Raw genomic sequence first — 14,815 nt, 5'->3', positions numbered from 1 at the left:
ATGGAACAATGTTAAGAATTCTGAAATCATATACAAGTTAGCAAATGTTACACATAATATACAAAGAAAAAACATAGTTTTTTCTTTTTTAAAAGATTTTATTTATTCATGAGAGACACAGAGGCAGACATAGGCAGAGGATGGAGAGGTAGGCTCCATGCAGGAGCCCGATGTGGGACTTGATCCGGGAACTCAGGGATCATCACATCCTGAGCTGAAGGCAGACACTCAACCACTGAGCCACCCAGGCATCCCAAAAAAACCATAGTTTGGGGTTGTGTATTGACACTAAGAAATTGGTGTTGTTTAAGGGATGAGCTATAGATTAGGAGTCAGGAGACGTGTTTTAATTTTAATCCTAACTGCTATTTACTACTCTTAAGCCATTTTGACTTTGAGGAGACTATTTCCTTATCTGTAAGATAAAGAGATTAAACTTTGATTTTTAGAGTTTCTCTTAGCTCAGATTCCATAAACATGCTAAATTCCTTGATAAAAAACCTAAAGGTGCTGTTGATTTTGTTTTTGTTTTTTTTTTTTTAATCCATGTAATTCTCCCTTCTATATCCTAACTTACTTTAGGGCTAATTCTTAACATCAATTAATGACTCTACATTCTTAGAAAATCAGTAGTTATTAGATACCTGTTGTCTCTGGGCACTGTAATAACAATATAAAATTACATGTTTAAAAGCGATTATATAATATATTGCAAAGCTTTAAGTCTTTACCTCTGTTTTCCATTATTGCAAATAATCAGTCTGAAATTGGCATGTGATGACTTTGCCAGTAAAACTTACACACATCTAAGTGAACAGTGGTTGAAAAGTATGAAAATTAGCTGGTCATTGATTGGGGGGAGAGAACTTTTGAAAACCCAAAAGGGAATTTTTTTTTGCATAACAGCATGTTTGGCTCAAAGCTTTGGAAATACAAGATGAATCCTCTTCACTTGAGAGCAAAACAGCTTCATGGGGAATGTTTTTTACATTTCCTACTATAGACATACTGTACTAGTGAAAAATTCAATTAGTGAGAACTGAGTGGAGTAGTAGGAATTAAAGAGATCTGTTGTACACTGCATCTAAAAATATATTTACATATTCAGTGGACTTTTTTTTTTTTTGGACTTTTTTTCCTAACAAATTAATTCAAAAGGAACAATTCAAATTTAAAGAAATACTTTTGGCTGTAAGAAGAGTAGGCCATATTTGTAGAAACTATTACATTTAATACTTCCTTGAGTAACTTTTAGGTCATCAGGAAATTAAGAAGAATAAAAATGTTTTGTGTGCTTATATGTTAGAAAAAAAATCAAAGCTATAACTTTAATAAATTTATATATGGAAAACAATCATTGGTTGAAGGCCCAAAAAGTAGCATGGGGAGTCACAGATTGCCACACTTAAATTTAACAATCCAATTAAATTTATTAGAATTTTGCTAATGTTAAAATAGCCATATTTAGGTGATGGCCTATTTTAATTGAAGTGGTAAATAAGATTGTACTTTTTAATTAAATAGAAAGACTCAGAAATTAGTCTTTCCTTCCCCACCCCCCCAACTTTCCATTATGGAAAATTTCAAACATATACAAAGTAAACAGTATGGTATAATGAGCCCTCATGTACCCATCTCCAACTTCAATTATTAGGAATATAACTGCCATTCTTATCTGTGCCTCAGACCGTTCCCTACCCAACTCCATTCTTCTTCTTTTTCTTTCCTTTTTTCTTTCTTTTTTTTTTTAAGATTTTATTTATTCGTGAGAGAGAGAGAGAGACTGATGTGGGACTCGATCCCAGGACTTTAGAATCACGCCCTGGGCCAAAGGCAGGCACTAAACCACTGAGTCAGCCAGGCATTCCCTCCATTATTCTTTTTTTTTTTTTTTTTTTTTTTTTATTTATGATAGTCACACAGAGAGAGAGAGAGAGAGAGAGGCAGACACACAGGCAGAGGGAGAAGCAGGCTCCATGCACCGGGAACCCGACGTGGGATTCGATCCAGGGTCTCCCGGATCGTGCCCTGGGCCAAAGGCAGGCGCCAAACCACTGCGCCACCCAGGGATCCCTCCATTATTCTTTTAATAGGCCTTTCTTTTTTTTTTTTTTTTTTTTTTTTTAATTAACTTTTATTGGTGTTTAATTTACCAACATACAGAAAAACACCCAGTGCTCATCCCGTCAAGTGTCCACCTCAGTGCCCGTCACCCATTCCCCTCCAACACCCGCCCTCCTCCCCTTCCACCACCCCTAGTTCGTTTCCCCGAGTTAGGAGTCTTTATGTTCTGTCTCCCTTCCTGATATTTCCCAACATTTCTTTTCCCTTCCTTTATATTCCCTTTCACTATTATTCATATTCCCCAAATGAATGAGAACATACACTGTTTGTCCTTCTCCGATTGACTTATTTCACTCAGCATAATACCCTCCAGTTCCATCCACGTTGAAGCAAATGGTGGGTATTTGTCGTTTCTAATTGCTGAGTAATATTCCATTGTATACATAAACCACATCTTCTTTATCCATTCATCTTTCGATGGACACCGAGGCTCCTTCCACAGTTTGGCTATTGTGGCCATTGCTGATAGAAACATCGGGGTGCAGGTGTCCCGACGTTTCATTGCATCTGAATCTTTGGGGTAAATCCCCAACAGTGCAATTGCTGGGTCGTAGGGCAGGTCTATTTTTAACTCTTTGAGGAACCTCCACACAGTTTTCCAGAGTGGCTGCACCAGTTCACATTCCCACCAACAGTGTAAGAGGGTTCCCTTTTCCCCGCATCCTCTCCAACATTTGTTGTTTCTTGCCTTGTTAATTTTCCCCATTCTCACTGGTGTGAGGTGGTATCTCATTGTGGTTTTGATTTGTATTTCCCTGATGGCAAGTGATGCAGAGCATTTTCTCATGTGCATGTTGGCCATGTCCATGTCTTCCTCTGTGAGATTTCTCTTCATGTCTTTTGCCCATTTCATGATTGGATTGTTTGTTTCTTTGGTGTTGAGTTTAATAAGTTCTTTATAGATTTTGGAAACTAGCCCTTTATCTGATATGTCATTTGCGAATATCTTCTCCCATTCTGTAGGTTGTCTTTTAGTTTTGTTGACTGTATCCTTTGCTGTGCAAAAGCTTCTTATCTTGATGAAGTCCCAATAGTTCATTTTTGCTTTTGTTTCTTTTGCCTTCGTGGATGTATCTTGCAAGAAGTTACTGTGGCCAAGTTCAAAAAGGGTGTTGCCTGTGTTCTCCTCTAGGATTTTGATGGAATCTTGTCTCACATTTAGATCTCTCATCCATTTTGAGTTTATCTTTGTGTATGGTGAAAGAGAGTGGTCCAGTTTCATTCTTCTGCATGTGGATGTCCAATTTTCCCAGCACCATTTATTGAAGAGACTGTCTTTCTTCCAATGGATAGTCTTTCCTCCTTTATCGAATATTAGATGGCCGTACATTTCAGGGTCCACTTCTGGGTTCTCTATTCTGTTCCATTGATCTATGTGTCTGTTTTTGTGCCAGTACCACACTGTCTTGATGACCACAGCTTTGTAATACAACCTGAAATCTGGCATTGTGATGCCCCCAGCTAAGGTTTTCTTTTTTAAAATTCCCCTGGCTATTCGGGGTCTTTTCTGATTCCACACAAATCTTAAAATAATTTGTTCTAACTCTCTGAAGAAAGTCCATGGTATTTTGATAGGGATTGCATTAAACGTATAAATTGCCCTGGGTAACATTGACATTTTTACAATATTAATTCTGCCAATCCATGAGCATGGAATATTTTTCCATCTCTTTGTGTCTTCCTCAATTTCTTTCAGAAGTGTTCTATAGTTTTTAGGGTATAGATCTTTTACCTCTTTGGTTAGGTTTATTCCTAGGTATCTTATGCTTTTGGGTGCAATTGTAAATGGGATTGACTCCTTAATTTCTCTTTCTTCAGTCTCATTGTTAGTGTATAGAAATGCCATTGATTTCTGGGCATTGATTTTGTATCCTGCCACGCTACCAAATTGCTGTATGAGTTCTAGCAATCTGGGGGTGGAGGCTTTTGGGTTTTCTATGTAGAGTATCATGTCATCGGCGAAGAGGGAGAGTTTGACTTCTTCTTTGCCAATTTGAATGCCTTTAATGTCTTTTTGTTGTCTGATTGCTGAGGCGAGGACTTCCAGAACTATGTTGAACAGCAGTGGTGAGAGTGGACATCCCTGTCTTGTTCCTGATCTTAGGGGAAAGGCTCCCAGTGCTTCCCCATTGAGAATGATATTTGCTGTGGGCTTTTCGTAGATGGCTTTTAAGATGTCGAGGAAAGTTCCCTCTATCCCAACACTCTGAAGGGTTTTGATCAGGAATGGATGCTGTATTTTGTCAAATGCTTTCTCTGCATCTAATGAGAGTATCATATGGTTCTTGGTTTTTCTCTTGCTGATATGATGAATCACATTGATGGTTTTACGAGTGTTGAACCAGCCTTGTGTCCCAGGGATAAATCCTACTTGGTCATGGTGAATAATTTTCTTAATGTGTTGTTGGATCCTATTGGCTAGTATCTTGTTGAGAATTTTTGCATCCATGTTCATCAGGGATATTGGTCTGTAATTCTCCTTTTTGGTGGGGTCTTTGTCTGGTTTCGGAATTAAGGTGATGCTGGCCTCATAGAACGAATTTGGAAGTACTCCATCTCTTTCTATCTTTCCAAAAAGCTTTAGTAGAATAGGTATGATTTCTTCTTTAAACGTTTGATAGAATTCCCCTGGGAAGCCATCTGGCCCTGGACTCTTGTGTCTTGGGAGGTTTTTGATGACTGCTTCAATTTCCTCCCTGGTTATTGGTAATAGGCCTTTCTTAATGTAAAATTTATATGCATTGAAATGAACCAACTTTAATTTTGATATATAAGTGCATTAATGTAACTCACACTACTATCATGGTATAGAAGATTAACATCTACCGAGGAAGTTTATTTTCCTCCCTAGTCAGTACAACTTCCCAATTGTTCTGATCTTTGTCGCCAGCAATTGATTCCTTTTGTATGAAATTCTAGAGCTAATATATACTCTTCTGTCCAGCCAACCATATGTCTATGGGACTTACCCATGTTGTTGAATATATTATTGTTTGCTGCTTTTTATTGCTGAGTAATACTCCATTGTGCAAATATACCACAATTTCTTTATCCATTCTCTTGTTGATGGACACTTGAATGGTTTTCAGTGTTGAGCTTTATGAACAAAATGGCTATACACATTCTTGTATAACTCTTAATGTGGATGTTTATTTTCATTTGGTATGTCTACTGAAGAGTGCAATTGCTGAGTAAGAGGATAGTTACACATTTAACTTCGTAAGAAAACTGCCAGATCCTTTGCCAGACGTCTATATTCTCACAAGTAGAGTATGGGAATTCAAGTTGATTCCACATTTTTGCCAGCATTTGGTTTTATCTGTCATTTTAATTGTAGACATTTTTAGGAGTTTATAGCAATATCATATGGTTTTAATTTGCATTTCTGATTTTTCCAGATGCTTTTTGTGATATCTTTCTGCTGATTTTTTAAATTGGGTTGTCTCTTGTTATCATGTTATAGGAATTCTTTAGATATAATAAATACAAAACTTTTGTGACATACAGATATTTTCTCTTAGTCTGTAGCCTGCCTTTATTTTTCTTAATAGTATATTTGTACTATCACTGATTGCTACTTTTATCTCTAATATTTCCTTTCTCTTAATCAGGTTTAATTTGCCTATGTCTTTTGGCTTAAAGTGGAAGCTTAGATTTTATTGATTAGATCTGTTTACCTTTCCTATATAGGCACTTAAAGCTGTAAATTTTTCTATTCACAAATTTTGATTTGCTATATTTAATTATTTATCTTCTAATATGTGATTTCTTCTTTGAGCTATGGGTTATAAAAAAGTATATTGTATAATTTCCAAATATCTGGAGGCTTTTTTTTTATCTTACTGATTTCTGTTTTAATTACATCGTGATTTGGGAACTTAACCACCTTTGGTATACTTGATTGCCCTGTCTGTTTTCTAATATATCATACCTGTTTGGCTCATTTCTATCCAGGTAACATGAACTGGTAACAATTTTGTTACCAATTTGTTACCAATTGCCTGGTATGCTAAAGGAATTCTGATTAATTGGGGTTTTTTTGGTGGTGGTTATACAGAAATTACTGTACATTTCACCTTTGGTTTTATATTTTTATCAAATATTACTAGTCTATTTTCTCTATCTTAGTAACATAAAATGAACATTGTTGACTAAGAATTTTCATTGCTTGCATGCCATCATCAACTATACTTACATATTGTTATAAATACAAAACCAGTCTACCAACATTAGGAAATAACCTGAAAATAGTTTGGTTATTGTATTTTGATTCATGTTCATATATTTGGTCTCAGCCTCTATAACAATTATTTCTTTCTATTGTTATTTATTTAACAAACATTTCTTAGGTACTAAAAAACTTAGTTTAAATTTAAACTTAGCAGTTTAAATTTAAATTTTGAAAATTTTCTTGCAAATGATTCTGGTGAACATAGAAAGTCTTCTTACCTTTAAAGGCCATTACTTATATTTTTCAACAGTTAGGATTATATCATATCAATGAGATTTTTTTTTTCTTGGTTTTGGTGCCCATGTGCACAAAAACCATTATGTAGGGACTACTTTTTTTTTTTTTTTTTTGAGGTTTTATTTATTCACTAGAGCCCGGGGGGGTGGGGGGGGGGGGCGGGGGGGGGGGCCGGGGGGTGCGTGGAGAGGCAGAGGCACAAGGCAGAGGGAGAAGCAGGCTCCATGCAGGGAGCCCGATCTGGGACTCCAGGATCACCCCTGCGCCGAAGGCAGGCACTAAACCGCTGCGCCACCCAGGGATCCCCGGCGGGACTACTTTTTTTTTTTTGGAGGGACTACTTTAAAAAAAAACAAAAAACATTAGATTTATTAAAGTTACAAATTCAAAAATTTAATTCTTCCCTGAATTCTCAAGGCCAGTTTACAAATCCAATTATATAATGATTGCTTTTAAAGGTCTTCAAATACAATTAATCTAAAACATTCTAAACTTCATTTGAGACTTAATAAATCCTATAGGTAACTCAGTTGTCTAACAAACTTCCCTAAATACTTTAATAACTTCAAAGGTTAATTAAACTTATAGTGAGGTTTGGTTTTCCTAAATTGTCTAGTATTAGAAGATTGGTAAAGCTTTTAGCTTTTTTAGCTTTTCCAACTGACAAGACTAAATTGATCTCTTAAACATTTTAAATTGAAATTCAAAGGTAACCTGTTAAACTCTGTGGCAAGTTATTTTAATTACTTTTAGGACATAAAATACCAAATAGCTACAGTTTTTTTCTAAATTAAATGTCAGTGTCATTAGTTTACAGTATTAAGTACCTGTGGGCTAAAAAAAGATTTAACAAATGAGGAAATAATTGTATCATCCCTGAAGAAAGTTGAGACTCGATTCAGATCCCAGTGTATGTGTAGGTTTCTTAATGACCTACGCAGGACTAGATAAATGATCACAGGACATGACTGTTCTCCATTAATGATAAGACTCCAAATCCATACTCTCCAAATGAGTGGTTTCCATCCAGCTCATATCTCTTAGATTCATGTTACACATTAAATAATTTTTCTCTTTGTCAGTCTGCTTGCTACCCTTCCTCAGTAAAACTTAAAATTTTTTTCTTTCGTGCTTCAGTTGGATTTTGCTTTGTTGTTGTTTTCAAATCTTTGAAAATTATTTAAACATCCTTCTTATTTGATTCTTCATCTCTCCTAAGGATTTATTTGACCTATGTCATCATAATCTCTCAATGCCATGCTAAATAGTGTACTAGTGATTCTGCTAAAATGACATGTGGTTCCGAAGATGTCATATACAAACCTAATGGTAACCACAAATCAAAAACCAGTAATAGATTGGAAAAAAAAGAAATCCAAGTATATCATTAAAGAAAGCCAACTTATGGTGAGAGAAGAGAGCAAGGGAGAAAGAAACAAGATCTACAAAAACAAAACAAATGACAGAAGGCCAGTAAATACATACCTATCAGTAATTACTCTGAATGTAAATAGACTAAACGCTCCAATCAAAAGAAATAGGGTGACAGAATGGATAAAAAAAACAAGACAAATGTGGCTTTGAATGACACATTAGACCGTATGTTTTAATAGGCATATTCAAAATATTCCATCCTAAAATAGCAGAATACAAACTTTTCGAGTACACTTGGAACCGAATAGATCATATATTAGGTCACAAAATAAGTCTCAACAAATTCAAAAAGATCAGTTATACTGTGCATCTTTTCAACCACATTGTAGTGAAACTAGAAATCAACCAGTAGGAAAAATCTGAAAAGAGAACAAATAAAACATGCTACTAAACAACAAATGAGTCAATCAGCAATTTAAAGGGAAAGTCAGAAAATAAATGGAGACAAATGAAAATGAAAAGTCGGGCAGCCCTGGTGACACAGCAGTTTAGCGCCACCTGCAGCCCAGGGTGTGATCCTGGAGACCCAGGATCGAGTCCCACGTCGGGCTTCCTGCATGGAGCCTGCTTTCTCCCTCTGCCTGTGTCTCTGCCTCTCTCCCTCTCTGAAAAAAATAAATAAATCCTTAAAAACAAAAAACAAACAAACAAACAAAAAAAAAAACTGGTCCAAAATCTTTGGGAAGCAGCAGAAGCAATTCTAAGAGGAAAGTTTATAGCAATACTGATCTGTGAAGAAGCAAGAAAAATCTCAAATAACCTAATCTTATGCCTAAAGGAGCTAGAAAAATAACAAACAAAACTCATTAGAAGAAAGGAAATTATAAAGCTTAAAGCCAAAATAAATGATAAAGAATATATAAAAAATAATGAAATCAGGAGCTAGTTCTTTGAAAAGATCAACAAAATTGATAAATCTATAGCCAGATTCATCCAAAAAAAAAAGGAGGTGGGGAGGGACTCAAAATCAGGAACAAAAGAGGAGACATAAACTACAGAAATACAAAGGACTGTAAGAAAAAAAAAGATTTTATTTTTTTATCTTTATTTTTTAAAGATTTTTTAAAGATTTCATTTACTTATTCAGGAGAGACATACAGAGAGACAGGCAGAGGGAGGAGCAGGCTCCATGCATGGAGCCTGATGTGGGACTCGATCCCAGGTCCCCAGGATCATGCTTTGAGCTGAAGGAGGTGCTAAACCACTGAACTACCAGGGCTTCCCGGATTGTAAGAATATTATGAAAAATTATGTGTTAACAAACTGGGCAACCTAAAAGAAATGGATGAATTCCTAGAAATGTGTAACTTCCCAAAAATGAATCAGGAAGAAACAAAATTTGAACGGACTGATTACCAGCAATGAAGTTGAATCACTAATCAAATAACTTCCAACAAACAAAAGTCCAGGACAGATGGCTTCACAGATGAATTCTGCCAAACACTTAAGGACGAATTAAAACCTATTCTTCTTAAACTTTATTCAAAAAATAAAAGAGGAAGGAAACTTCCAAATTCATTCTAGGAAGCCAGTATCACACTGCTACAAAACCAGATAGACACCACAAAAAAAGAACAAGTCACTATCTCTGATGAACAAAAATCCTCAACAAAATATTAGCAAACCAAATCCAACAATACATTTAAAAAGTTATTCAGAGGCACCTGGGTGGTTCAGTGGTTGAGCGTCTACCCTTGGCTCAGGTCATGATCCTAGGGTTCTGGGATCAAGTTCTGCCTCCCTCTGCCTATGTCTCTGCCTGTCTCTGTGTGTCTCTCATGAATGAATAAATAAATAATCTTTAAAAAAGTCATTCACCACGATCAAGTGGGATTTATTCTAGGGATGCAAGGGTGATGTAATGTTTACAAATCAATCAACATGATACATTACATCAATAAGAGAAAGGATAAAAACCATATGATCTTTTCAACAGATGCAGAAAAAGTATATGACAAAGTACAACATCCATTCATGATAAACACCCAACAATGTAGGCTTAGAGGGAACATACCTTAACATAATACAGCCCTTATATGGAAAATCCACAGCTAACATCATAATGGTGAAAACAGCTTTTCCACTAAGGTCAGGAACAAGGTAAGTTTTATTTGACACAGTACTAGAAGTCCTAGTCACAGCAGTCAGACAAGAGAAAGGAATAAAAGACATCCAGAATAGTAAGGAAGAAGTAAATCTTTCACTATTTGGTGATGACATGGTCCTATATATAGAAAAACCCTAAAAACTTCACCAAAAAACTACTAGAACTGGTGAATTAATTAAGTTTGCAGGATACAAAATCAACATACAAAAATTGGTTTCATTTCTATAAAGTAACAAGCAGCAGAAAGGGAAGGAAATTAAGAAAATCCCTTTTACAATTACACAAAAAAATAATAAAATAGCTAGGAATATATTTAACCAAAATGGTGAAAGACCTGTACTCTGAAAACTATAAACCATTGAAGAAATTGAAGATGATGCAAACAAATGGAAAAACATTCCATGCTTGTGGACTGGAAGAACAATATGGTAAAAATGTCTATGCTGCCCAAAGCGATCTACAAATTTAATGCAATCTGTATCAAAAATAGCAATAGCAATTTTCACAAGACTACAACAGACAATCCTAAAATTTGTGTGAAACCACAGAAGACCCCAAAAAGCCAAAGCAATCTTTAAAGAGAACAAAACTGGAGGTGTCACAATTCCAGATTTCAAGTTATATCATAAAGCTGTAGTAATCAAAAAGTATGGTACTGGCACAAAAATAGACAAACAGATCAATGGAACAGAATGGAGAGCTCAGAAGTAAACCCACAATTATATAGTAAATTAATCTTCAACATTGGAGGCATTGGAAAAAAGTCTTTCAACAAATGGTGTTAGCAAAGTAGACCAGTTTCTTACATCATACACAAAAAGTAAACTCAAAATGGATTAAGGATTTTTTTTTAAGATTTTATTTATTCATGAGAGACACAGAGAGAGAGAGAGAGACATAGGCAGAGGGAGAAGCAGGCTCCATGCAGGGAGTCCAATGTGGGATTCGATCCCGGGACTCCAGAATCATGGCCTGAGCTGAAGGCAGATGCCCAACTACTGAGCCACCCAGGCATACCGGGTTAAAGATCATAATGTGAGCCCTGAAGCCATAAAAATCCTAGAAGAGAGCACAAGAAGTAATTTCTCTGATATTGGCTGTAATGACATGTTTCTAGGTATGTCTCCTGAAGTGGGAGAAACAAAAGCAAATTAAACTATTGAAACTATATCAAAATCTAAAGCTTCTACACAGCAAAAGAAACAACAAAACAAAAAACGTACTGAACGGGAGAAAATATTTGCAAACAATATATCCAATAAAGGTGTAGTATTCAAAATAAATCAAGAACTTACACAATACCAAAAACCCCCACAAATAATCCAATTAAAAAATGAGCAGAAGACATGAACAGACATTTCTCCAAAGAAGACATCCAGATGGCCAAACAGACACATGAAAGTATGCTTACCATCACTCATCATCAGGGAAATGCAAATCAAAACCATAGTGAGATACCACCTCACACCTGACAGAAGGGCTAAAACCCAAAACTCAAGAAACAAGTTGGCGAGGATGTGGGGAAAAGGGAAACCTCATACATTATTGGCAGGAATACAAACTGGTGCAGCCACTGTGGAAGACCGTATGGAGGTTCCTCAAAAAATTAAAAATAGAACTATACTATGACCCAGGGTAATCTCACAACTGGGCATTTACCCAAAGAATACAGAAACCCTAATTCAAAAGGATATGCATCCCTGTGTTTATTGCAGTATTATTGTTGCAATAGCCAAATTATGGAAGCAGCCTAAGTGTCCAATAGACAAATGGATAAAGAAGTAATATATATACATACATACGTGTGTATGTATATATGTATACACACACACACACACACACAATGGAATAGTATTCTACCATAAAAAAGAATGAACTCTTACCTTTTCCAACAACATGAAGGATCTAGAGGATATAATATAATACTAAGCAATATAAGCCAGTCAGAGAAAGACAAATACCGTGTGATCTCACCCATATGTGGAATTTAAGAAACAAAACAAAAAAGACAAACCCCCAAACAGACTCTTAACTACAAAGAACAGATTGATGGTTACCAGTGAGAAGGGGGTGGGTGGTGAGATAGATGAAGGGGATAAGAGTGCACTTACCTAGATGAGCACTAAGCTATATATGGAATTGTTGAATCACTATATTGTACACCTGAAATGAATATACTACTTTCTATTAACTACATTAAAATTAAGATGAAATATAGTGGAAGATACCTTAAAAAATAAATGTAGGAGAAATGGCATTGGAATACCTAAGAATGACTAGCACACTATAGCTAAAGAGAAACTTATTTGTATTCCAAGATAGCCAGGGATGTGTTTGTGGGGCCCTTATTTTCAGATGCCTACGGCTCATAGGGAGACGATATGCATTGTCTATGTCTACTATAAATATTGAAATGGATTCCCCACCCCCCCCCCTTTTTTTTTTTTTTGCTAAAGAAATTTCTCCTGAGCAAGCTTTTTTGTTCTTGGAACATTAGGTCTTTGTAAAAGTGAGAATGTGCCAAGAAAAAGAAGTGTAGGTAGGGGTCCACAAATATAAGATTATCTAGTATTTTTAAATTTTAGTACTACAGAAAGATTCCTAGGATCTACAGTCTTCCACAGAATTTCAGTGGACTTCACTAAATTTAGGTTTAGGAATTTTGTAATTAAGCACATAAACCATAGTTAACTTTCCATCTGTGTTACTCTTCTAATAAAACAACTTTCTTATGTATTATTTGTAATCAAAAAGTAACTTGTATGAATAAGAAAATATTAATCATCTAAGAGTATTGTTCAGATTTAATAAAGTATTTATGTAGCATTCTCCACAGTCGTTCCTTTAAGTCTTGTGTGACAAACAGAAATATCCTTGCACACGGTAGGTAGCCAGTAGGTTTTCTGCGGGGGGTTTCTACTGAGAGCTGACAGAGGGCATCTTGGCAAATGTTCAGAAACCTACATTAACTTAGTTGGGCCCTGCATGGAACCTCATGTTCAGCAGAATTCTTCTGACCTGCCTCTGCATGCCAGGCTAATCAGCAAACACCTAATGAGCCCACTCCAAAGAAACAGACTCTCTCCCAACCTACTTCATTTTCATATGTTCTCTGGGGGTGGGGAGACAAGACTTCATGAGGACTGATGATGCTGCAAAGACCACAATAATGATAATTAACTTGCTGAATTTAGAAGATTATGCTGTTAATTAGTTGCAAAATAAAGATAAGTAATAGAGCAGCAGATGGTAGGATAACACCCAGGAGAAGGAGGGTTATTACTCTGATGAGCTTTTGTGGCACATATGAAATATGGATCTGACTTTTTCATAAATTGTTTCTAGAGAACATTATGTTTTTTCTTTGAACTATGATGGAGTAGTTTGTTCCTACTAAGTTCTGACAGATGTGATAGAATTTGTTTTCAGGAGTGTGAAATATAACCTAGAATTTGAATAGCAAATTATTTTTAGCAGATTACTTCTTAAAAATGAGTAAGTAATATTGGTCAGCACAAGTAACTATTGATCCTTTGACACAGTTTATACCTAAGAAAAAAGTTTTTGATATAGTTCTTGAATTTTACATTGCTAAAAGTTAATTCCAAACATTAAAACACTAGTCTGCTTAGAAATACAGTAATAAAGATATTTTAGTTTTCTTTCAAACAATGCCTCTAGTTTAAAATTAAAATTATACTTAAGTTTTATTTTACATGTTGGAGAATACATTTTGGATCTTAACTAAATTTCTCTGAATACTTAATCTTTTTATTATATTAAATTTCTGTATTGAGAGAAATGAACTGACCAGTGTCTGATACTCTTCTTATTGATTGCTAACATACTTAGAATACTTAATATAGGCAAAAGCTTTAGTTAGGCAAAACTTTTGTTTAAGATATATTCAATGAATTCGGAGTAAACAGATAGAATACCAGGGTCCCTGCTCTTCTTCTCACGTACTCTCTGATTTGGAGAAGTAACTTCATTCAGTCTTTGGACCTTAGTTAGCCTATCTCTAACCTGGTGATTGTATTAATTGATCATCATTATATCTTCTAGTTCCAAAATACCTGTGGTATTTATATATGTTTTCATTAATATTTTTGACCCATGCTATTTGTCATTTTTTAAGATGTCTCTAACAAATATATATGGGTGGATTATAGATATCCTTATATTATAAAATTTTTATGAATTCTATTTAGTGACTTTTTTTTTCACCTAGCCCATTCTGAATTTTTTAGCATACATGTATTTTTTTACTGCTCTTTAAAATAAATACACACACACATACACACACACACAGTTCAGAGCAGTGTTAATTAACCCTTGAAAATCTTTCTTCTTAAATTTTGTACCCAGTGGCACACTTTCTAAGTCAGACCCATTGTAATCAATGTAACAGCACGAAGCAAACATTAGAGCTTCCTCACTAGGTGAGTACTGTATACACTAGGGCAGTCAAGAGAGGATAATGAATGAATACTGATGCTGCTTTTAAGTGCTCTATAAGGTAGTAACTTGCCCTACTAAAGATTATTCAAGAGAGTGATGTTTATGTACTTCAGACTCCCCTATGTGCAGTTACTGTATTTCATTAATTCTAAGAGTTAAGCTCTTCACTATAAAACTTTAAATGCTCTTCAATTCTATGATGTTTTCTACCTAAGGACTTA

General features: G+C 35.3%; 1 protein-coding gene across 11 annotated transcripts in view; it reads left to right on the top strand.

Moving 5' to 3' along the window:
• ATF2 (activating transcription factor 2) overlaps nt 1-14,815 on the top strand; it is a 102,690-nt gene that overhangs the window by 50,966 nt on the left and 36,909 nt on the right. The gene's annotated exons all lie outside the window — the stretch shown is intronic.

This window comes from Vulpes lagopus, chromosome 11 (genome assembly GCF_018345385.1).
Source record: "Vulpes lagopus strain Blue_001 chromosome 11, ASM1834538v1, whole genome shotgun sequence".
NCBI classification, from domain to species: domain Eukaryota; kingdom Metazoa; phylum Chordata; class Mammalia; order Carnivora; family Canidae; genus Vulpes; species Vulpes lagopus.
Note: the sequence above shows the minus strand (reverse complement) of the source record. Positions and strands in the feature narration are given on the sequence as shown.